Raw genomic sequence first — 27,500 nt, 5'->3', positions numbered from 1 at the left:
GGGGAACCGCAATATATGGGAAAGACAAAAAACAAGGAAAAAAATATATGAGAAATATAGTAACTCAGAATGTGAAACTAATAGCGGTAAAATTTGAATCTGAAAAATTAATGAACATAAGTAATATATAGACCTCCTAATACTAAAGAGTTTGACTTAATAATTGAAAAAATTGGATGATATATGTAGAAATCACAAGGACTGGACTATTCTCCTATCTGGTGACTTCAACTTTCCTTTCGGAGAATGGAAAGAACGAATAGGAGATTGTGGTTGTACTTATACATATAAAAAAAGAACGGTAATAGTAGTGCAGAAGATAAGAGGCAATTTGAAAAGCTATTAGATATGCTACTAGAATACAACATCAACAAAACTAAATCACCTGCCAACAAGAAAGGAAAATACTTTAGACTAGTATTTGTGAACGAGATGAATTAGTGTTAAAGAATAATAGTTTATAATGCGAGTATTTCAGACCATAATGTCATAGAATAACAGTCCATCCAAAGCAAGTGAAAATAGAGATAAGCAAGAAATGAAAAAGTGGAAGGATATGGAAATACAACTTCTACAGTAAAAATATAAAATGGTCAGAAATTAATGAAGAATTAAACAAAGATTGGGATAACATTTTCGTAAGTGATGACATAAGGGTAAATACGGAGATATTATATAAAATATTGGAGAAAATAGTGGATAAATATATCCCGAAGAAGAAAAGTAAACATCATTCATGCATACCAAGAGACAGAAGGATCTTGTTCCAGAAAATCAGAAAGTGGAAAAAAGGTCATTGCAAAAGAAAAAAATGCATGGAAAGTTATAGAACTAAAAAGTAAGATAGAAAATGCAGAACAAAAGATTATACAATCAAAAGAAAATGAAAAACGGGACTTGGAAGAAAAAACCCTATTAAATATCAAGCAAAACCCAAAACAAACTATTATACTCATATGCGAAGAAGATGAATAAAAGAAAGAATAGAAATAGGCCCTCTGAGAATTGAAGGGAGATTAACCAATGAAAAAAAGGAAATTTGCAACATACTGGCAGAACGATATAAGAGAGAATTCACCCCTAGAATAGATAATGAAGATAATGATATAGAAGTAAGGGACGAAAATAGTGAATATTTAGCTGACATAGAAATTAATGGAAGCTGATATTGTGCAGGCAATTAATGAAATTAAAAATGGAGCTGCTACAGGGCCGGATGGAGTCCCTGCTATTTTGTTAAAGAAAGTAGTTCATTCTATCGCAAAGCCACAAAATTGCAATATTATTAAGACAAAGTGTAGATACAGGCAAGATTTATGATGAGCACAAATTAGCATATATCACCCCTACTTTCAAAAGTGGATCAAGACTAGAGGCAAGTAATTATAGGCCTGTGAGTCTAACATCACATATTATGAAAGTGTATGAAAGGGTAATGAAGAAAAAATATTATGAAACATTTAATAAAAAATAATTTGTTTAATATAGGACAACACGGTTTCGTACCCTGAAAAAGTACACAAACCCAACTGTTAGTCCCACCGTGAGCAACATATTCAAAAAAAATATGAAAAGCGGAATTAGAAACAGATGTGGTTTATCTAGACTTTGCAAAAGCTTTTTTGACAAAGTAGACCATAATAGTATTAGCAAAGAAAATTAGAAAACACAATATCGTAGATAAAGTAGGAAGATGGTTAAAAGAATTTTTACACAACAGAAAACAGATAGTTATTGCAAACGATGAGAAATCGGATGAAACCAAGGTAATATCCGGTGTGCCACAAGGTACCGGTGCTAGCTGCAATATTGTTTGTTTTATATGATTGAAGACAGAGACAGTAATGTTAAGGATTCGGTAGTGAGTAGTTTCGCTGATGACACAAGAATAAGTAGAGAAATTACTTGTGATGAAGATAGGAACGCTCACAAAGAGACTTAACAAAGTATATGATTGGGCAGAGGAAAATAGGATGGTATTTAACTCTGATAAATTTGAATCAATAAATTATGGAGACAGAGAAGGAAAGCTATATGTCATATAGGGGACCTAATAATGAGACAATCACAAATAAGGAAGCAGTTAAAGACCTTGGTGTGATGATGAATAGGAACATGTTATGCAATGATCAATAGCAATTCTGTTGGCAAAATGTAAACAGCAAAAATGGGAATGTTGTTACGGCACTTCAAACAAGAAAAGCTGAACACATGATTATGCTTTATAAAACATATGTTCGTAGTCCACTTGAATATTGCAATATGATATGGTACCCACACTATCAAAAGGATATTGCACAAATAGAGAGTGTACAAAGGTCCTTTACAGCTAGAATAGAAGAAGTTAAGGACCTAGACTACTGGGAAAGACTACAATCCTTAAAATTATATAGTCTAGAAAGGAGAAGAGAACGCTACATGATAATTCAGGCATGGAAACAGATAGAAGGAATAACAGAAAATATCATGGAACTAAAAATATCAGAAAGAGCAAGCAGAGGTAGATTAATAGTGCCCAAAACTATACCAGGAAAAATAAGGAAAGCACACAGGACATTAATCCACTACGCACCAGCATCGATAATGCAGCGTCTATTCAATGCGTTGCCAGCTCATCTGAGGAATATATCAGGAGTGAGCGTAGATGTGTTTAAGAATAAGCTCGACAAATATCTAAACTGCATCCCAGACCATCCAAGATTGGAAGATGCAAAATATACCGGAAGATGTACTAGCAACTCTCTGGTAGACATTAGAGGCGCCTCACACTGAGGGACCTGGGGCAACCCGAACGAACTGTAAGGTCTGTAAGGTCTGTAAGGTCTAGGGTGGTCAGTGACTGGATGGGTAGCCGTTAATGGATCCCAAACGCATGGGCTACTGTGTGATTTGAAAGCATAAAAAAAAAATCGGCGTTCAAGAACTTGTAAAAGGCTTTAGGTTTCAGATATGAGCAGCAATGTTAAATGGAATGTATTTCTCTTTCAAACTCCTTTCCCCAGTAACTGTAACTTCTCCTCACAATTATGGCTTTAATTTAATTAATTTTCCGTGTCAATAAAAGATTTGATTTTTTTGTTTCCGTGCGAATAGAATATCAAAAACCTATGAGAGAGAGAGAGAGAGAGAGAGTCTGATCATATAATATATAATATATATATACATATATATATATATATATACTATATATATGTATTATATATAGATATATATATATATATATATATATATACATATATATACATATATATATATATATATATATATATATATATATATATATATATATATATATATCTGATACACTGAATTAAAAAGATAAGTTAAATAGAAATTTACTTAATCCCACGTAATACAAATCTGCATAAACATATAAATAAATAAAAAAGATAAAATTCAAAAATTTAATATAAAAAGCAATATATATCCGATCAATCACCCACACTTCAATTCAAAAATAAAATGAGAGAGAGAGAGAGAGAGAGAGAGAGAGAGAGAGAGAGAGAGAGAGTCTTTTATTAACTTTTATCGACTTCCATTACGACTTTTTTCATACATTTTATTAATACGTGGTGGAAGTTATAATTCATCTCTTACGCTACGATTTTTCATAAATGGTAATGGTTCCCTTCTCAGCTCTCTCTCTCTCTCTCTCTCTCTCTCTCTCTCTCTCTCTCTCTCTCTCTCTCTCTCTCTCTCTTCGTACATACTGATTTTAATTTGGAGCAAACTGGATACAGGATTTATTCAGCCGTTGGACAATGGATCAAATTTATTGCCTGTCATACATTTATAGCCGAGGAGAATGTATGTATGTATGTATGTATGTATGTATGTATGTATGTACATATGTAGATATATGTATAACCGAAGATTCTCAATCTCGGTACTTATCAAAAAGGTAGCAATGGATCCGTGCGTCTAAGACAACTGGCAACACCCCCCCCCCCTCTCTCTCTCTCTCTCTCTCTCTTCTCTCTTCTCCCTTCTTCTCCTTCCTCTCTCTCCCTGCATCCCACAACTCTCTCTCTCCTCCATCTCTCTCTCTCCACATCCCTCACTACAACATCTCTCCATCTCTCTCTCTCTCTCTCTCTCTCTCTCTCTCTCTCTCTCTCTCTCTCTCTCTCCACACAACGCCTCTCTCTCTCTCCACAACACACCCCCTCCCTCCATTACCTAAGGCCATTAAATCAGACACGTGAACTACAAAAATAGATTTATTTAAGAGCAGAGTTTAGCTAAATAAACCCAGGTTCTTAGCAAAATGATCAAATGAAAGATTGAACTCAAAGTCCAAATAACTCAGATAACCCTCGACAATTAATCAAATAACTAACATTAGTTTAGCCATAACATTAGGCATAGTCAACATAGTCAGTACACCAATTAAGTCTCCATATTCAATTCCCCTTTCTCAGATCAGTTCCCATTTCTCCAGAACCGCCAGTTAGAAGACAGGAGAACACCTCGGTAAGCAAGATTAAAATCAAAAGATCCCATGAAATAGAACAAATACAGACCAGCCACACTTTTGGCCAAAATAAGTATGCTTACCCATTCAACACAGTATTCACAACACTTCTCTCAAAAAAAACTTTTGCAGAAGCCATCTTGGCTTCTCGCCTCTCTTGTACAGATCTCTCCATCTTGGCTACCTTATGCTCTCATATGTAAGGAAAAGCTCACGCACACACACGAACTCACACACATTGTCCACACCCAGATACTGCCTGTATCCAGTTTCAGAAGTCACCTCTGCATCAAGCGCCCATAGCGACAGGACAGGCACTGATCTGCACAGACAGCAATTTTGACATCACGCTACTCAAAAAGATACATCAGCATTACTGTGTCTCCATGGGAAGTTAAATGATGACCTCTACATTCTAAGAAAGTCACAGCACATCACCTTACAACAGTGTCTGAAACATATTGTCTTGATACATTCCTCTTTTATATAACATATGCATAATGTATGTATACACAAATTTATTTATTTAAGACCAGCACCATTAATTCATACATTTTTCACCTGATTATATTTATATTTGTGTTCAGAGAACCATAATTTTTGCAAAAGCAAAACAAAGAACTCTAAGTTATTTTACACACACAAACACACAAAGAGAGAGAGAGAGAGAGGAGAGAGAGAGAGAGAGAGAGAGCCTTTTTTTTATCACTACAATTCCCCGTTGGCAAAAACTCAAATGAGGTACATATCTTTAACAGACATCATTAATGTTGTGAAGTACTTTCCCTCCCTTGGATACAGAGGTGCCATTTGTCATCTCTCTCTCTCTCTCTCTCTCTCTCTCTCTCTCTCTCTCTCTCTCTCTCTCTCTCTCTCGCGATTAGTCTGTCTTTGCTTGCGTCAGTGTTTTAATACCAAATGCCTTATCAGGATTTAGGATTTAAACCACTGCCATGAATCTCCAGCATAGGTTTGAAAGATCTCTCTCTCTCTCTCTGAGGAACAGGATTTAGGCATTGAAAAGTGCCTCTTTCCCTCAGTGATAGCATTGTTTAAACCAGTGTGTTAAGAAAGAGGTCTCTCTCTCTCTCTCTCTCTCTCTCTCTCTGTCTCTCTCTGTCTCTCCCTCTCTCACTAAGGAGTCTTTGAACGTTGCAACTAAGTAACATTAGGTAAGTTATATATTCGTGAATTTCAAGTACCACTTGAAATTAGCTAAGTATTTTGTACATTTCAACAACAGTATTTATCTATTTTCCAAAGTAACGGAATAGCAGAAAGTAGCATGTTAAGTAGCAGTAATAAGTAGTGAGATTAAGTAGGATATAAGTAATAACATAAGTAGTAACTGGTACTTAAGTAGCATTTTAATAAGTATGAATTCAAATAGTACAAAACTAATATATAAGTAGCACTTATATTGGCATGAACTCAAGTAGTACCAAGCCAATATATAAGTAGCAATTACATAGGTGAGAGGTCAAGTAGTACTTAAATAATGGGCAAGAAGTCCAGTAACAACAAGCAGATAAGTAGCACAACCCAACAATCAGTAATCTACTAAACAATATGGGGTAAGTAAAAGTCACCAATATGCAAGTAGCACTTAAATGGACAGGAATCTAAGTAGCACCAAGAATCAAGTGCCACAAGTAGCACCACTTCACAAGTAGGAACAAAAGTTACATCAAAACTTACTAGTAGACAAAGAGGAGTGTGAGAAATAAGAAACAGACATAAACGGCCCATAAAAATAGAGGCTACTGAAGTAACAGTAGCAAGCAGCAGGTAAGCAAGGAGCAGTGGATGAGATCTTTGCATATTCATACCCCCAACCCCCCTTTCCTCCTCCCCGACCCGGGGGGAACCCACACAGGGTGTGAGGGAGGGAGGTGCCAAGTTCACGAATGCTTTAAACTTTTCAACTTATCCTAACTTTGCCTAATCCCACGAGTCACTCTGCTGATGATTAACTCGACAGAGAAACGAGTCATTGTCGGGGAGAGAGAGAGAGAGAGAGAGAGAGAGAGAGAGAGAGAGAGAGAGAGTCTGCATCGGGTATATCCAGTTGAAGATGAAAGTACTCTGGCTATATATCTGAAGTTTGGAAAATGAAAAGGAAAAAAAGAGAGAGAGAGAGAGAGAGAGAGAGAGTCTGAGTCGGGTATATCCAGTTGAAGATGAAAGTACTCTGGCTAATATATTCTGAAGTTTGGAAAATGAAAAGGAAAAAAAGGAGAGAGAGAGAGAGAGAGAGAGAGAGAGAGATTCTGCATCGGGTATATCCAGTTGAAGATGAAAGTAGAACTGGCTAGTATATTCTGTAAGAGAGAGGAAACTGAAAAGAAAAAAAAAGGAGAGAGAGAGAGAGAGAGAGAGAGAGAATCTGAAATAACGCAAATGGGGCGAGGCACTACCTGTACAGACCTACAGACAAGTCACAGACAAGGACAGTGCAAAAGCAAACAGGTCCGCATGCAAATTCCACCTCCTCATGTTTATGCCGAGATTAAGAGTTCTCGTTTTGTCCCTATGCAGATCAAATGAGGTCAGGGAAAGGTCAAGGGAGATCAGGGAAAGGTCAATGTAGGTCAGGAGAAGTGAGTGGACATTAAAGGAGGTCAGAAGAAGTCAAGGCAAGTCAAAGAAGATCAATAGAGGTCAGGGAATGTCAAGGAATGTCAGGTGAGGTCAAAGGAGGTCAGGTGAGGTCAGGGGAAGTCAAAGGAGGTCAAGGAATGTCAGGTGAGGTCAAGGGAGGTCAGGGAAGGTCACAGAGGTCATGCTGTGCCAGTGAGATGGTTTATATAAGCGTTTATTTATGAGTTCCTTAAAATCAAGCTTCAGTGAATATAACTCGTTTCATAGTTATAGGCAATCATGGAGAATGGAGGCATATCTTCGTCAGGACTCTGAGACGGTACGTAATGTCCCGAGGGTATGTGAAGGTCATTTTTGGAGGTGTGGGCACGTCAATAGTTAAATAAATCAAGGGGTAATATGGCTTTTTTTTATATATATATATATATATATATATAGTATATGTATATATATATATAATATATATATATATATATGATATATATATATATATATATATATATATATTATATAAAACAAAGCACTTTACAAAATTAATTTCCTTTAAATAAAAGACGAGTATCATACGCCCTTCAAGGAGCCACCTGCTCCCCCAAAATAAATCCATCTGGACCCACTAAAGCGTTGTGCCCCCCCCCCCCCCCCCCCACCCCCGCCCCCTCAAGAAGGAGAAATCCACCACCAGATTCCGATTCTCGGCTGACATAAGGCCAAAGGCGCGGCGCCCCTTAATTGGCGTGTTGGCGGTGTGGTCTTGCTGTGGGGAGGGGCCCTTACCCCGGGTGGCTTTACACCTCCCAACCCGTCCCCCCCCCCCCCCACCCCCCCCCCCCCCCCCATCCCCGCCTCCCTTGCTAGCAAGCAGTCGTGTCCTGGCGGTACATACTTGGCACTCAACGCTTGGCTCTGGTGGGGAGCGGACCTGCCTCCTCTAGCCGTGAGAGAGAGAGAGAGAGAGGGTCAGGGAGAGAGAGTGAGAAAAAGAGAGAGAGAGGCGTAGGTACGTCTCCCCTCTCACTCCCCTTTTACGGCTTCAGCTACGCCTCTGCTACGGTACACCCCAGGTACGGGAAGCTTCAACAAAAATTCAAAATGAGAAAAAAAAGATAGACGCATATTTTCTCTCTCTCTGGCTGTTTCTGAATCTCCTTCGAGCGTTTTTTGGGAATTATCCCCCCCCCAAAAAAAAAACTGTCAAAAAAACCTTGTCTTTCTACTATTCTTACTGAAAAAAACTTAAAAAGCACATTTTTCAGTTTCATTCTTCTAGCTACCTCCAGCACCAGTATAAAAAAACAAGCCTATTTTATGTTTCTGTATTATTTATATCTGTTTCCTTCTGTTCATCTTTAGCAACTATATAAAAAACAACCCTTTTTATTAAGGGAAAAAACTGTTAATTATCTACTCTTCATATCACCCTCCTTGTCTTCAATCGCAGACAGAAAAAAACAAAACAAAAAGGAACAATGTTTTTTTTAAAGGAAGTTTCCCCTTCGTCGGCAGAAGTCTCTCTCGCCCGGCCTTCGTGCACATCCAGTGGATAATTGTCGTACTTTGTGCGGAGTTGTCGTACTTAAGTCGTATCTTGGCGACAATATCGCCGCTGATGCTGTTTGAGTGTATAAATAATAGAGAATATGATACAAGTGAACGGGAAAGTTTTCCTACTATAAATTTAAGAAGTGGAAAAATATTTTAAAAATAATTTTTGGAAAATTATTCGACTTTCAGTGAGGAAGAATTAAAGTGCAGAAATATTAATCCAGTGCCGATCAACTGCAGAAAAAAAGTGATTTAGAAAATGATTGATGATCGTAGAAGTATTAACTGGAAAATGTAGAAAAATCTTGTTGAAAATGTGCAATAATATCATTCAATAAATGGAAATGTTCTATATATATATATATATATATGAGATTAAAAAGTTTAAATACAGCGGAACATCCACAAAATAAATCTTTTCAATACAAGATATAAATTGTCGGAAGAAATGATTGCTGAAAAGTATCATTAAATCAGGAGATAAAAAAATTATATATATGATATTTATCAGTCATTTTCAACAGGTATTATCCGATTATTATTATTATTAGGTCAATGAATGAAACAGACATATGAGAAAATTAAAACAAAATGAAAAAGTATTTTGTGTAAAAAAAACAATTAATTTCTTCGCCTCAAATTGAAATACTTCAACCCATTCTGTAGTGCACTTTGCTTGTGTATACGTATACATTATCCATAATTACACAGGTGTATATATACGAGAATTGGTTACATATATAGATATAAATACCATCTGATTACCTATTTCTCATTGACTCTATATGAACTATCCACTTGTTCGTATTTAAGTATATATATATATATATATATATATATATATATATATCTATATATATATATATGTATATATATATATAGATATATATATATATATATATCTATATATATTATATATAATATATATATATACTGTAATTCTACATTTATCAAATGTAAATTATTGTTATTATTATATTATTATTATTATTTTATTATTATTTATTATTATTATTATTATTATTATTATTAATTCAAACGGACTATAAACTGTCATCACATTAAACGTTATAAAAGAAACTTTCATCACCGCCCAAAGTCCGCCGCGGGAGGCATACTGTCGGCGACATACCGCTATCACCTTCACCCTATGGATTTAGTAGCGAGATAAACATTAATCGTTCTGCCAGCTCGGTACAAATTACGTTCAGGTATTCGACTTTTACTCCTTTTTCGTATAAAACGAAAGAGAAAACTAAATTCGATGATAATAATAATAATAATAATAATAATAATAATAATAATAATAATAATATAATAATAATAATAAGCGAGAAATAATTAATCTTCTTTATTTACATCTTTTCTGATATTGCAAACATTAAATTTACATTTATAATCGCGTTAAAATTGAAAATCATTGTCACTTTTTATTTAATAAAAGATTATATATATATATATATATATATATATATATATATATATATATATATATATATATATATATATATATACTACAGGAAATATCGATAAAAGTGATTCACATTTAACACAGTACTCAAAAAAACCTACCCAATAGAATAAAAAACACTTTCTAAACAATATATAGTGAAGCATTTTATACTCAGTACATCTTATTTCACCCAATTAAAGTCAATATTTAGACCCACTTCTGAAAAAAGACAGACTGTAGAAAAAAATGTATTTCCTTTAATATAATTCTTTTTAAAAAAATACGATAGAAAAAAATATTGTGATGTCTGTTACTCTATATTTTCTTTTAATATAATTCTTTAAAAAGATCTACGTATAATTCCTTTTAAAATAATACTAAAAATAAAAATATAAAATAAACAACATAAAATTAAACCAGAGCATCTTTCACATGGAGTATTTTTTTTTTCTTTTTTTTTTCTTTTTTTCGTGACATATATATATCCCAATCTGATTCCCGGGTTCCACAGGTCCTGTCCCCGCACCCAGTCGGCCCAAGGGGGCCCCACCCCGGGCTATGCACTTTCTAATCCCTCGCTCCCCTCTCCACCCCCCTCCCCCCACCTAGGGGACTGATAATCCCTCCCGTTAAGCCCCGTCTTCCATACGGCCATATTTCTGTGGAGGCTCCGAAAATATTTGGTAGTTTGGAGGGCTTAAAGTGACAAGTGATCTGGTGTCAATAGTATTTTTTTTTTTTTAGTTATCTTTCAAGTTTTGTATCTTGAGTTTTTCTCGATAGCGTTTTAAAAAATTATTTATTTATTTATTTTTCTATATAAAGTTTTTATTTTTTTTATTTGAAACAGTTTGAACTTAAAATATTTTATCTATCTTCCAAGTTTCGTATCTTAGTTTTTCTCGATAGGGTTAAAAAAATATTAATTTATTTATTTTTCCGTTTAAAATTTTCATTTTATTTTTGGATTTGAACCAATTTAAAACAATAGCTTTTTAATTATTCTATTTTATCTTTCAAAATATGTATATTATGTTTTTGTCGATTGGGATGAAAAAATTATTAATTTGATTATTTTCTATTTAAATTTTTTTTATTTAACTTTTGGGTTTGAACCAATGTAAAACTGTAGTTTTTAAAAATAATTTTATTTATTTTTTAAGTTTTGTATCTCGATTTTTCTCGATAGGGTTTAAAAAATATTTATTTTTCGATTTAAAGTTTTTATTTAATTTTTGGATTTTAAACGATTTTTTTTTTTCATTAATCTTTCACGTTTCGTATCTCAAGTTTGTCTCGATAGGACTTGAAAATACTTCGATTTATTTTCTGTTTAAAGCTTTTTATTTAATTTTTGGTTATGGAACGGTCTTAGTGTTTTTTTAAACATTCAATGACGAATTAAATATCTTTTGAATAATGTTCAACGACGTAAGAAAAGTCTTTAAAACTGTTCAATGACGCAAGTAAAACATCCTATAAAAATTGTTCAATGACATCACGACAACGTCGTTGAAAACAAATTATCAATGACGCAAAAAAATTCGCTTAAAAATGTTCAACGACGCAAAAAAAAGTTATTTTTAATGTTCAACGATGCAAAACAAAAATTTTTAAATGTTCAATGACGCAAAAAAGTATTTTGAAATATGTTCAATGGCGCAAATAAAAAAAAAAGTTCAATGACGCAAAAAAAAAATCCTTAGAGAAAGGTTGACAGACGTTTAAGAAAACGTTTAATGAATAGTTCTTTAAAATGTTCAGGTTAAATGACGCAAGAAAACGCTTATCATCCAAATAATAATAAAAAAAAAAAAACTAAAACCGGTTTTTGAGAAACGTCGAGAAAACGTCTCCAAAATTCCAAAAAATTTTCAAAATCAAACAATTTCAAATTCATCTAAAAAATATATTCAAAATCTTCAGTTTCAATTGAAGCAATTCTATTATATGCCAGCTAATTTTCTAATATACTTTATCGCGTGTTCAGTTAAATTTGAATCCAACAGTCTGACTAGTTTAAAAATGATTATCTGGTTTCGATTCATTTCAAGAAAGAAATAATTTTTTGAACTTCACGGTTTGGTTTAAACAGGTTAAACTGTTTCATTTATAATTTATAAGATTTATTATCGAAAGATCCAATTCCAGTATTTTTTTTTTTTTTTTGTGGGGGGGGGTGGCTTATTTCGTGTTTATTGAATCCAAAGTCTCCTCCAGTTTAAATGGCTATTTTTGAATTGACAATTATATCAATTATTAAATTCATATTTTTTATATTCAATAACATTAACCCTTTCAACAATTCAACACTTGTAAATCAAAACTACTTGATTAGGTTTGTAATTTGAATTTAAATATCTGGTTAATAATTTACACTAAGGGGAAAATATATTTCTCATCAAAATAAAGGACGCGCACTCTCCCTCTCTCTCTCTCTCTCTCTCTCTCTCTCTCTCTCTCTCTCAAATTCCATCAAATTACGGCAAATTACGTCACATATTTTTGCCAGGAATTCCTTGAAATCAGAGCGCGAGTAATCTCTCTCTCTCTCTCTCTCTCTCTCTCTCTCTCTCTCTCTCTCTCTCTCTCTCTCTCTCCGAGAAATAATTGACAATTACGTGGCGGTATTACTGTGTCTATATTCCGAATCAAATTACACCAGTATAGCCTGCCTCTCTCTCTCTCTCTCTCTCTCTCTCTCTCTCTCTCTCTCTCTCTCTCTCTCTCTCTCATTCGGAACCTCTTTCCTAATTACGCTTTTAAATCTCAATATTTGTCACAAGATGCGGCCGAATATCAAGATGGCGCGCTGTGACATATACCGACATCATAATCTCCACAATCCTTACTTTATGGCCACTGCAATGCGCGGATCCGCGACGGGCAGGGTTGTCTGATTTGAATGGCTAATTTAAAAGCTTTAATTGGCTCTCATTCTTCGTCATTATCGGCGTGCGGTTGTTAGACTCACAGCTAGGTCAGATGAGCGTGTGAGTGGGTATAGTTTGGTATTTGTTTGGTCACCCGTCCAGCTCATGACCTGATACATTGTTGCTATGTATTGGTGGGCACCTTTTTTTAAGTTCTATTAGAGAGGAATACTATCGGAGATGAATATTTCCAGGGTATAATTATCTCTCTCTCTCTCTCTCTCTCTCTCTCTCTCTCTCTCTCTCTCTCTCTCTCTCTCGCCATCAAAATGAAATGAAATAAAAATTATAGATTAAATAAAACCAGAAAAAATCGAAATAAAAAAACTCCAATAACTGAAAAAAATAAATATTAAACAGATTTAAGAAAACCAGAAAAATCAAGACATAAAAAAAAGAATAAAAAAATGAAAAACTAAAAAACTCATGCATAATTATCATTGAAAAACAAAACATTTTCAAAAACCCATCCACACACACACAAACACATGAAACTTTAAAAAAAAAAATTTAATCCTAAAAGTTTAAAAAAAATCATCTGACGTAAAATTCCTTCATCAGGTCACGTGACCTAGGTCATTAGGTCTCTCTGTAATTACGCGTACCAGACATGACTCTTAATGATTGACAGGTGGAGTTGTTTTTTTACCTCTGTTATTCATTGACGTTATTCATTGCTGTTACTCATTTCTATAATTAATTTCCATTATTCATTTACACAAACACATACATCATATATATAATATATATATAATACTTAGATATATATTAGATATATATATATATATATATGTATATATATATATATATATTATTATATATTTGATATATATATAAATAATATATATAATATATTAATATACATATATATATATATATATATATATATATATATATATATATTATATATATATATTATATTATTTACTGTATAAATATTTCTCGATTTACCAGAAACAGAGATATTTAAAGGTTAATCGAAACAATTATTTTCCTAAAAATAAAAATAAATATTGAAAATATAGTTTATCGAATTCATGATAAACTATATATATTGTTTCTCGAAAATATAATAAACAATATGTATTGAATCTTGAAAGCATCATAAAAAATATGTATTGTTTTTTGAAAACATAATAAAAATATGTACTGTTTCTCGAGTACATAAAAAATATGTAATGCTTCTCGAATACATAAAAAATGTATTGTTTCTAGAAAACATGATAAAAATATGTATTGTTTCTTGAAAATATAAAAAAAATATTTATTGCTTCTTGAAAACATAATAAAAATATGCGCTGTTTCTCGAGTACATAAAAAATATGTTATGCTTCTCAAAAATATCATAAAAAATATGTATTATTTCTCGAAAACATAGAAAATTATGTATAGTTTATCGAAAACATAAAGAATATGTATTGTTTCTCCGAAACATAACAAATATATATTGTTTCTAGAAAATATGATAAAAATATGGATTCTCGAAAACATAAAAAAATATGTATAGTTTCTCCATAACATAAGAAATATGTATTGTTTCTCGAAAACATGATAAAAAAACGCAGTTTCTCGAAAAAAAATATTTAAAATGCATTGTTACTCAACGAAGGTAGTAAAAATGTATCATTCTCGATTTAATAAGAGACAATGTAAGCGTCAAATCTGACGCCCAAAGCAGTTTTTTAAACAGACGTCAAGTGTAGCGAATTATACTCATTATACATACTAAAAATGACTCTTCAGTCTTGCCTTGAAATTTCTTGTCCGAAAAAATAAAAATAAAAATAAAAAAATTTCTTCAAAGACTCCAGTAACGGAAGCAGCGTAAAAAATGATAAGTTGCGGGAATTATACTGGTCAGAATTATTAGTGGGGTATTATCCTCGTAATTATTTGAAATAACTGCGCAATTATAACTTTAGATTATATCTTGGCCCTTTATTTAGTAAACGAATGTTTTTGATTTAAAACGCATGATAAAAATGGTTGGATGTGTTAGTGGTAGTTTCATATATATATATATATATATTATATATATATATATATATATATATATATATATATATTATTATATAATATATATAATGTATATATATATGTATATATATATATATATATATATATATATATATATATATATGTGTGTGTGTGTATGTGTGTGCGTATGTGTATGTGTAGTTAACAAAATTTGCAAATAAAATTATAAAAAACGATAACAATTATCAAACATTTAAATTATGAATGATAGTGAATTATCAAAATTATTAAATTATTACAGTGACGAAAAGTTATAAATTATCAAAATTATGCAATTTGTGAAATCATTAAAATTACCAGAATTATCACATTGCTGAAGTGATCAAAATCATGAGAATTATTAAAAGGATCCAGGTTATAAATATAACAAACTATCCATGTAATAATTTGTAATAATGTACACAAATTATTATAACTCTATAAGTCGACCTCATGCGCACGTATAACAAGAAGATGTCATCCGATCTCCAGCTTACTCGAGCACGAGCTAAAATCTGCGGTCAAATAGCGCGTCTTTTCACCAACGAAAATTAAAACGAATACGCTATATTTTATTTGAAATGATTTTCCTGTAATATTTGAAACTCACATTAGTTATTTTCTTAAATTTTCATCTCAATAAAATCACACTTATCATAAAATAAAATTCCTGTATTTCTAACTTAACGCAAAACACCTTTTTCAGACATTTTTAGACTTTTTGATAGACTTTTCCTACCCCCACAACAAAACAACAACAACAACAACACAGTGGTTTGTAGGCTTACTCCCCGAGTACTCGAAAACTCAAAAGTAACATCTTACACACAATCTCTTCGCGTACTTCGCTAAATAAAACGTAGCTTCGTTACGCACGAAATACGACGAACGGCGAGGTAATCACCTTCACTAAGAGATTGTTCTGCGTAACACATTCGCTTAATGTCGGTGTTATCGATTTCGTAATGCCTATTACGTTAATTCGTTTGCCAAAATTGTACTGTATAAATGCGTTATTTTAATTATAAAAGTTACATTCACCATAAAAAGTATAAATAATTTTCTAAACGATTTTATATTTCGAGAAAGCGGTCTTTTTCGGACCCTTTCAAAATTTTATAACATCACCGGAATAATTTTTTAACACTTAATAACGTAAAGGTGACTTTATATATTATTTTTTATCAGTACAGCAAAGCATAATTGTAACTATAATAATAAAAATGAAATGTGGAATTAATAAAAAATATAGATACGAATTCGTAATCATTTTAGAAAAAAAACAAAGATATGAAAAAAGGGTCACTTAAAAACTATTTTCATATTTTATATAGGTTCTTGAAAACTTCAATAACGGTTATAAAATAATCTTATATCATTCACTGGATTCCTTTTCACATTGTTATAAAAATTTCAAAATAGTATCCGTGAGCTATAATGGCGGTTATAAAATTAGTTTAATATCTTCCTTGTGATTGTCGCCAGTTATAAAATTAGTTTGATACCTTCTTATGATTCTCGCTAGTTATTGATACCGTTATAAAACAATTTTATAGTCTGCGATGGAGCTCGACTGTACATCAATATAAAATAAATAATTCAGCGGACAGTAATGAGATTATAGGCAGTTGAAAAATTATTTTATTATACAGTCTAAAAATAAGGAACTTAGAAAATTAATAACATGATTTTATAACAATCGGAATAAAATATGAAGCGTTAAAAAATCCCGTTCATGATTTTATGTCATAGTTTTGAAAAGTATTCTTAAATTAATTAGCAATATAATTTTGTATTGGGACTGTATTATAAAATAGCGGACATTTTAAAAGTACAAAATGACATTTCAGACGGCTATAAAAATTATATTTTAACAGGGGGGAAAATTATATAAAATAAAATAAAATCGTAAGACACAGACAAATTTACAAAAAGATTAGTGTTCCATGAATTTCAATGAATTAGCAAATATAAAATTACATCAGAGTTGTATGTTTGCATCGATAAACTTTGAAGTTATATTTTTTTCGCAATTTATTCTAATCTGGCCTTTACCAAGTTTGGCTTATAATAATAATAATAATAATAATAATAATAATAATATAATAATAATAATAATAATAATAATAATAATAATAATAATAATAACAACTGCTTTACTGTCATGTTTCTCAAGATAAACTTGCCGCTAATAATAATAATAATAATAATAATAATAATAATAATAATAATAATAAAATAATAATAATAATAATAATAAAATCTATATTTCCATTTCATCTAACTTTATACCGATATAACAAAAAAAATACCTCGCGTGTTGAATTCTAAATTTGATTCATCATCAAAAAACATTAATTCGCTTTCAAAAAATGTACACCCCAACCCGCCGATATGTTTTGACGGACCGGTTATTGAGAGAGAGACGAGAGAGGAAGATGAGAAGAGAAGAAGAGAGGGAGGGAAGGAGGAGAGGGGGAGGGGAGAGAGAGGAAGAGAGAGACGAGAGAGAGAGAGAGAGAGAGAGAGAGAGAGAGATGAAACTGTCGGTATCAATTATTTCGTTCAATCGCATTTCGAAGTGTGCTAGTCATTGTAAGTGCAGAATCAATAAGTGCCCGGCACTTTCCAGCACTTAAATCTTTAAGTAAGAGATGGGACTCAAGATGATATATAAAATTGTTTTTCAAAATAAGTTCTCATTACTTATATCTTCAAATAAGTGAGGGATTTAGTTATATAATCATTTTTAAAAATAAGTTCTCATTAATTAAATCTTCAAATAGGAAAGGGATATTTTTCTTTAGACTATATAAAATAATTTTTAGAAACAAGGTTTCAGCACTTAATTCTTTAAATAAGAGAGACACTTTAGACATTATAAAATTATCTTTTTATAAGCGCGCAGAGCCCAAGTCTTCAGTTATGAGAGGCACTTTAAACGATATAAAATTATTTTAAAAAATAAATAAGGGCCCAGGAATTAAAAATCTAAAGTGAGAATGGCATTTTTAAACGATGTATAAAATAATTTCCTAAATGAATGGACTAATATCCCACTTATGAAAGTGACCCTGTGATATAAAATTTTTTTTTACATTAATGAAAATGCACTGAAATTTACTTAAATAAGTTATTGACGTCAATAAAAAAAAATAAAAAGCTTAAGCAAGTAATTTTAAAATCAATTTCATTATCTATTACATCAGCATCAACTATCATTGTTATAGTTATATTTTTTCTATTATTACCTTGATCAAGTTTATAATAATCGCTAAATATTTTTTTTCTGGTTAACTTTGATGCAATTAATAAATGCTAGTTATACTGACCGTTAATTTCAGTAAAAGGATATAAATTATAATAATTCTTTTAGAAACCGCCTTCTTTTTCACTTACTATTATTATTAATTATCATATGTAATCATCTGTTTCTTAAGAATCTCTTAGAACGTATAACACAAGAGGGGAGGAGATAATCAAATGTTATGTGCATTGACCGTAAAGTTTACCCGCCCACTGATTAAATACACATTTCTTGTATTTGTGTAATCATTTTATTCATGGCTCATCCTGTCTTTTTTTTTATCTTCGTTTTCTTTGTTTATCTTGTTTTATTTATCCAGTGTCTATTGTTTATTTGTTCTATTGTTCTATTATTCCATTCGGTTTTCGCTGCATAATAGATTTCAAAATTCCCTTTGAAAGAATTTTTAAAAATCATTTGCATTGTTCGTATGGGTGTTGGGACAGAAATCTGAACAGAGAGAGAGAGAGAGAAGAGAGAGAGAATGAAGCGATTTATGAGACGGAGAGAGAGAGAGACGAGAGAGAGAGGAGGAGAGAGTCGAAGAGAGAGATGAGAGAGAGAGTGCTCGGGAGGGAGAGAGAGAGAGAGAGAGAGAGAGAGAGAGAGAGCAAATTTAAGCCAAACCGGTATGTAGACATACAAAGGTTTGTTCTGTGTACTACAAGTAATAAATATATATATGATATATATATATTATTATATTATTATCTATAATATATTATAATATTATATATATATATATATATATATATATATATTATATATATATATATATTTAATATATATAATACTTTGAAAATTAAACATAAAAGAGCAACAATAATAATTACTGTCTAAACCTCATATAAACAACAAACAAACTAACCTCTCTCTCTCTCTCTCTCTCTCTCTCTCTCTCTCTCTCTCTCTCTCTCTCAGCAGGCTTTAATGAATTACAATGATATTGGTCATGTAACAGACGAACAAAGAGACGAACGAACGAACACACCCAGAACCCAAATAAAAAATGTTTTATTTCTGTGGTAGTCGTGTATTATATACCAGACTACTATGACTGATGGCTGAACTATAAAATGTCATCTATTCTGTATGTCAATGGTTTGCATATAAATATTGGCGTGTTGTATGGGGGGCGGAGTTATTGCCTAATATTTGTTGTCATTGTTGTTGTTATAACTGTTCGGTTGTTGATGTTTGATATTTGTACTAGATCGTAGCGTCAATAACCTGAATGCATTAGGGGAACGCTTGAGGCAAACGGTTTTCCGTTGGCTTGGCGGCGACCCACTGAACGCAGCGTAGATTACCAGGTTTGTTTTGGTAATTCTGAGTCAGAATTTTTATTGCTTCCCTGTCGTTACACTTATTAGCATCTTGTTTATATCTTTATTATACAACATGGCAGCCTTTCTGAATGTTTTTTCACAGAAAACTTAGAAAAAACGGGGTGTTCTCTGGCTTGGCGGAGACCCACTGAACGAGGCCTAGATTACCAAGGTTGTTCTGGTAATTCCGAGTCAAAACTGTGATAATATTCCTATTTAGAGGGTTAAGTTACAAGCCCACGCCCTTGTCCACCTTCTTAACAACCTATAAAAGCCTACTCCCTACAAACATCAACAGAGCCACAACAGAATTTAACAAAAACGCCTCTAAAAGAATAAACCGATTTCCAAAAGGTCGTAAAATTCCCCAAACGACATCCCCAACAACAACTTCTAACTTCCAGATGTACGATGATGACCCTCAATAGGTCCTCCTCGGAGTCATGGCTTGGGCGCCGGGATCCAAAGGATAATCCTTCCTTGCTTTCTCGATAGGATGCAGGATCCGTGGATTTGGGCAGCGGCTCAAGGGATGGGGGGATGGATGCCTTGCATGAGAGAGAGAGAGAGAGAGAGAGAGAGAGAGAGATTAACACGACGATTAAGAATAAGACTGCCATAAATAAAGGTATATTAGCAATTCAGGAGGACCTCAAAGCATACCCTGATTACATCAGAGTATGCAACAGGAAAGTTTACCATTAAATCTGTACAGTGAGCCTCTAAAGTTTCGCACGCGTGGCAAAATTGGTCGTTCTGGTAAGCCTGAATGCAAAAGTGACGATTAAAGTGGTGTTCATAATACAGTTAAAAAACAGTGCTACTCTTGAGTGAATGTTAGAAAATTCTGGAAAAAATGGGAGAAGGTTGAGGATTCTCAATTTTGGTTTGAGAGTAACGTTTAGTTACGATTTCAAGATTACGCGCAGGAAGACATGGCTTGACAGTAGTTACAAGAGGATGGCAGTTTAAAACATTCTCTTCCAGGGTCACTATTTACGTAAAATAATACAGATATATATCACAGACTTTCTATATCACAATACTTCAGTCTGTCTTACATTGCAAATAGACTTATTCAACTCAAAGATTTAAAAAGTGACCTATAATATCAAAATGCTCTAGTGCTGCAAAAATATTTCTATATAGTATAACTGTCTCACTGATGTTACCAGATGACCTATTTTGACCTCTCTTGCGTTGCGAATGAACCTTTGAAACTCAAAGAATTCCATAATGAATAATATAAAAGTAAAATGCTACTGAGTATATTTATAAATCACTGTCCCTCTGATGTTACCAAATGACCTATATATCAATCTGTGGCGTTGCGAATTGACCTGTGAAAATTGGACAAGCATTGATAAATGACCATACAAGTCGCCCCCAAACATTGGAAACTGACCTGTAGTGAACATTTCAACATTAAAAAAAATTTCAAAATTAAAAGTCCACTTTCGGCTTCGGATAAAGAAGAATAGACTCAAAAAACCAAATGACATCAACTTGTATGAAGATAAAAAAAAAAAGGCTGACAAAGGCTAAAAAGGTTTAAAAAACGGTTAGAAAAAGGCTTAAAAAAGACTGCCTGATTAACCTTTTGTTTGCACAAGGCCGATTCGAAGGTCAGACCGCATTTTTTTGGAAAATGCCGATCGCCCGCCCGCCGTTGCTTTCCGCTGCTTTCCGATTCTCGGTTCGCGCATTCAAACGTCCGAAAAAAGGCAGAATTGAAAATAAAACAACAAAATAACAAATGAATATCAACTGGGCCATAACCGCTGGTTTACGGTTTGTTCGTTATAGAAGCGGAATTCGAGTATTCTCTTCATAATGTCTGAATAGCGGAAAAGGGTTTCGTTAAAATCAACTTTAAAAAAACGTGTTTCTCTAATGGAAATTTCGAGATTATCAAAATCAACTTGGCAAAGATGTTTCTTACGAAAAAATAAAAAAATAAAAAAACTTTGTTGGAATCAAGCTTTAAAATCTGTTCGTTAAAATGAAGTTTAAATACGTGTTTTTCTAATTTTGAGATTATCAAAATCAACTTGGCAAAGATTTTTTTTCTAAAGAAAAAAGAACTTGGTTAAAATCAAGCTTACAAATCTTTCTTCATAAGTGTTTAATGAGCCAAATTCCTTAATTATTCAGTTTGAATTACTTAAGATTCATTTGTCTATCAGAATAACTGTTACAGAAATTACTTCCAAGTCTAAAAGTACCTTTCAAAACCTACTAAAAACCTCATTTCAAATCTGACTGTCTTTGGCAAAAACCAGTTGAAACTAAGTTCCAGTCTAATGGATTCTGTCAGTAACTGTTGCAGAAACTAATTTCATGTCCGGTACAGGAACTAATTCCAAGTCTAATGTCGTCTTCAGTAAGTTACAGGAAGTAATTAAGTTTATTGGTCTCTGACAATACCCGTTACAAAAACTAATTTGAGGACTGATGGTAATTTGCGGTACCTGTTACAGAAACTAATGTCAAATCTGACTGTGTTTTCAATTATTGTTTCAGAAATTATTGCAATTATTGTTTCAGTAATCACTTTGACATTCATCGGTGCCCGGTAACAGGATCTAGTTCATAGTCAGTGTTTGGCAACAATTATTACAGAAACTATATTTAAGTCTAATATCTCCCATAAGTTACAGCCCACTAATTTCAAGTGACTAATTATAATATCTCCAACGAGTAACAGCCAGGAATTTAGTCTGTGTTTGACGATGCCTGTTACAAAAACTAACCTCAGGTCTAATGCTATCTCTAATTAATTAAAGCCATTAATTTCAAGTCAGAGTTTGACAATACATTTTCCATAAACTAATTGCAAATCTGATAGTGTTTTGTAATTCTCGTAACAGGAACTAATCATCAATTCCATCCACGAAGACCTTGACCACTTCACCGCCACAGATCAACTTCCAAAAACAGAGACAGAGCACCGTGACAAATAATTAAAAGATAATATGTAATCCCTGTGAAATCCCCCCGGGGGGGGCCTCCTAATTAATCCGAATTTTCTCTCAGAGGGGGATTTAATCTTTGGCCTTGAAACCGAATTCCCGGAGTTCACTCGGCTGTGTGCAGACCTTACCTTACCTTACAGACCTTACATCTTGTTCGGGTTGCCCAAGGTCCCTCAGTATGAGGCACCTCTATTGTCTACCAGAGAGTTGCTATTACATCTTCCGGTATATTTTGCATCTTCCAATCTTGGATGGTCTGGGATGCAGTTTAGATATTTGTCGAGCTTATTCTTAAACACATCTACGCTCACTCCTGTTATATTCCTCAGATGAGCTGGCAACGCATTAAATAGACGCTGCATTATCGATGCTGGTGCGTAGTGGATTAATGTCCTGTGTGCTTTCCTTATTTTTCCTGGTATAGTTTTGGGCACTATTAATCTACCTCTGCTTGCTCTTTCTGATATTTTTAGCTCCATGATGTTTTCAGCTATTCCTTCTATCTGTTTCCATGCCTGAATTATCATGTAGCGTTCTCTTCTTCTTTCTAGACTATATAATTTTAAGGATTGTAGTCTTTCCCAGTAGTCAAGGTCCTTAACTTCTTCTATTCCAGCTGTAAAGGACCTTTGTACATTCTCTATTTGAGCAATATCCTTTTGATAGTGTGGGTACCATATCATATAGCAATATTCAAGTGGACTACGAACATATGTTTTATAAAGCATAATCATGTGTTCAGCTTTTCTTGTTTTGAAATGCCGTAACAACATCCCCATTTTTGCTTTACATTTTGCCAATAGAATTGCTATTTGATCGTTGCATAACATGTTCCTATTCATCATCACACCAAGGTCTTTAACTGCTTCCTTATTTGTGATTGTCTCATTATTAGGTCCCCTATATGCATATAGCTTTCCTTTTCTGTCTCCATCAATTTTATTGGGATTCAAATTTATCAGAGTTAAATACCATCCTATTTACCTCTGCCCAATCATATACTTTGTTAAGGTCTCTTTGTAGCGCGTTCCTATCTTCATCACAAGTAATTTCTCTACTTATTCTTGTGTCATCGACGAAACTACTCACTACCGAGTCCTAACATTACTGTCTATGACTGCGATCATAATAACAAACAGTAATGCAGCTAACACCGTACCTTGTGTCTAACACCGTACCTTAGACACAAGGTACGGTGTTAGCTGCATTACTGTTTGTTATTATGATCGCAGAGAGAGAGAGAGAGAGAGAGAGAGAGAGAGAGAGAGAGAGAGAGAGAGAGGATTTTCTTCACCTTGGGGATAGAGTATAGCAAATCCTTTTAGGGGGCTGGCCAGGGGTAGATATACGACCCCCTAAAAAAAAAGGCACCCCTTAGCACCCATTTCAGTCAAATGTATTCTCGCTAGTAGGAGTCCGTCGGCGCGGGAAATCACTATTAAAAGTGGGAGCACCTAGGGGTAATACCTACAGCGCCTCACGCGAGGTGCACCGACGGCACTAATTTATTCCGAGCAGTACCTTCACGTCACTGCAATTTTAATCAGCAGAACCTGTCATGTCAGCGGACCTTGATTCAGCCTTCTGTTCACAAGAATTACTGAGCCTACCACGCCCAAATTGAGTGGCCACGTATCACCCGGGGGTTTATTGGCCGCTGAGAGGTCGCGGAATTAATGCCAGCATTTGTTTCCGGTATTTATTTACATAATGGTAGCTTCTGGTTGCAGACTTTTTTGGGTAGGTTTTATTTTTGAAATCAGGAATATCGACTGATGTTCAGCCATAATTCTTGTTGATAAACAATTAAAGTAAACATTTTTTACTGAATCTCAATAAATCAATTTTATGAATCATAACTGTTCTTACTGTAATCTCTGTTCGAAACTGCACCAGTGCACAAGAAATACCTCTTTTAATGTTGTTCAAAACGAGGACCAGGGTATTGTAACCAAAACTAACCGTCAGAGATTACACCCCAGCAGACCTGTCGCTGGGATGTCAATAAATGCCAGAATTATTTCCGGGCTGGAAACTCCCAATAACCTGCTCATAAATTCCGGCCGAGGACCCACTCAATTTGGGACATCATCAAAGGGCGCCGTTGGTTTTAGGCACAATTAACATAACAGGTTGTGCTAATTAGAATTCAATAATGGCAGCTATTAAAACCACTTGAGATGTGGAATATTTCTCTACGCTTTCACTGTCGAAAGTTGGAAGGAGAAGATAGGAGAGCATTCCTTTCTACCTTGGGACTTTCACTTTCAAATTCCACTTGGATTTGAAAGGAGAGGAAAGGAAAGTGTTCCTCACTCTCTACACTTTCACTGGAGGAAAGTGAAAGGTAAAGAAAGGAGAGGAAAGGAAAGTATTCCTTCCTCCCTTGGGACTTTCACATTCAAATGTATTTTGAGGTTTCGAGAGAATATTTCTCTAAACTTTCACTTGGGAAAAGCGAAAGGAAAGAAGATATTTCTCGCATGCTTTCGAATAGAAAGACCCGCTTTCCCTTTCAATTTTCAACATTCTCACCACTAGCTCTTTCGTATTTGAAGAGAATATTCTCAACACATTTTCAACTAATTCTCGTTTCGGTATGCAGGGAATTTTCGTCAATGATAATAATAATAATAATAATAATAATAATAATAATAATAATAATAATAATAATAATAATAATAATAATAATAATAATAATAATAATAATAAAAGCTTTATTTGGCATAAAATGCACTAGATGAATTCTATACAAAATACTAAAAAAAGTAGGTAAAGAAAAGTGTCACAACTTTCATTCTGGGTTTAAGTGGATCCTTTCTCTTCACAATCACAACTTTCATCTGAGAATATCCCTCAGCACTTTCACAACTCATTCTGAGCCCTGGGAACTTTCAAACAAACCTTAGGAGACGGAGATAAGTCGCACCAAAATACAAAAATGTCCGAACGACCCAAAACTGAAAACCTCTTGAAGAGAAAATGATAAAAACCCTAAAACATTCGACCGACTTTCCATATTCCCCCTAATAATGAGGTCCCTGGGGAGTTCTGAAAAAGCAAGGGGTCGGTGGAAACGCCTCCCTGAATTAGTCCCTAGGCGAATTTCCTCCCCGTATTCTTACCCCTCGGCGTCTAGGGACCGTTCACGCAAATGAGTCCCTAGCACGGACGATTTCTTCCCCTCCGCCCTCCCTCCCCCTATCGCGTTCTTTGTCGGCAGGGCGGCTTCGTTTGTTTTCGCTTGAATTTTTGTTTCGTTTTTTTTTTCAAAGCTAAAAGGAGGAGGAAGTACTGGGGGAATTAATCTCAAGGAAGAAAGGAAGGTATAGGAAAACAGGAGATTGTAAGAATTCCAAAGCTTGACAGTGATGGTAGATAAGCAGTTGTTGAGCCATTTAATCCTTAGGGGATAAAGGATTTCCACTGAGATCATATGATGTCTTTGTGAAAACAGTCAGTCTTGAAATCCAATAAATAAGTTATATTTTTATAGTCACAATTTCCTCCTCATATAAGGGCTGTGAATCCCTTGAAGATGGAAAAAGCCCTTGTAGCATCTCCCATAAAATACCAATAATGAAAACGGTTGTGGATCCCTTGGAGTAGGAAAATATCCTCATTTCACTCGCATGATAAGGTTGTGGACCCCTTTGGTTAAAAAAATTTCCCCATTCCCTGAAAGCAAATAGTAGTGGACCCCTTGGAATAAGAAAATGACCCCATTCCATCCACCAAAGATGGTTGTGAACTTTTGGGATGAGAAAACGTGCATATCACAACGACAAAAGATGGTTGTGGACCCCATGTAAGAGGAAAATGCCTCCAAACTTTCGGAGGAGAGTTCTTGAACCATACCAATTAGATACTGAGAATCTCTTCATATAAGTGAGCGGCAAAAAGCAAAGAGTGGATTAAGATGTATGTCTAACAACCTCACTTTTAAATATGCTGACCAAAAAAATGAATTTTAAGGATCAAACCACTCGTAAGAGGAGGGACCCGTTATTCTGAAACTCCTCCAAATAAAAGGAACAACAAAACAGAAAAACTATAATAAAAAAAAAACTATAAGTCCACAAGTCTTTCGAAAACCTTTCATTGAAGGCTCCCATCTCAGGCCATGAGTAGCGAAGAAGAAGAAGAAGAAGAAGAGATAGAATGAAGACAAGAAGAAGAAGAAGAAGAAGAAGGCTTTGAAGAATCCTAATGTATTTATTTACCATCTCCTTCTTTAGAATCCTGAATGGGCTCTAACCGACGCTCATTTAGGCCACTGAAAGATTCCCCCTCAAGTTTTGACAAGAGTGACAATAAGGCAGGAAGAATCTACCTGGAGCAGGGCCTTTCAAAAGCCTCCTGATTGGTGTCTTTGAATGAGAGAGAGAGAGAGAGAGAGAGAGAGAGAGAGAGAGAGAGAGAGAGAGAGAGAGAGAGTAGTCCTAGTGAAGGAGATTGAGGTGTCTGTGGGACGGTATAAAAGTAACATGTTCTTCCCAGAACTCTCTCTCAAACACACACTACTATATATATATATATATATATATATTTATATATATATATATATATATATATATATTATATACTGGTCTTTAACTTGTAATTGACAAGTCTTATTATTATTATTATTATTATATTTATTATTATTATTATTATTGGAGGAAGGAGGGGCCTTCTCTGAGGGCAGTAGCATGAATACAATAGCTGTTTCAACGGCATTTAATTTATATAGAATCTTCTCAATTCTTCTTATTATCTTTTTCTCGTCAGCATGTACTGGTGTATTAAGTTTCCTAAGGACATGTAAAGATTTTCATTTGTCTTAGGTTTATTCCTCTAACGTGTCGACAGCGCACAGGCAGTCATCT

The 27,500-nt window shown here is 33.7% G+C and overlaps 1 protein-coding gene across 1 annotated transcript in view; it reads left to right on the top strand.

Annotated features, from left to right (window-relative positions):
• Positions 1-7,985: 7,985 nt before the first annotated feature.
• The window catches only part of LOC135205355 (cell adhesion molecule 3-like), a 269,454-nt gene continuing 249,939 nt past the window's right edge, over positions 7,986-27,500 (top strand). Inside the window, exon 1 of the mRNA XM_064235844.1 lies at positions 7,986-8,139. The gene's annotated coding sequence lies outside the window, so the exon portion shown is untranslated. The remainder of the gene's footprint in view (positions 8,140-27,500) is intronic.

This window comes from Macrobrachium nipponense, chromosome 49 (genome assembly GCF_015104395.2).
Source record: "Macrobrachium nipponense isolate FS-2020 chromosome 49, ASM1510439v2, whole genome shotgun sequence".
Taxonomy (NCBI): Eukaryota; Metazoa; Arthropoda; class Malacostraca; order Decapoda; family Palaemonidae; genus Macrobrachium; species Macrobrachium nipponense.
Note: the sequence above shows the minus strand (reverse complement) of the source record. Positions and strands in the feature narration are given on the sequence as shown.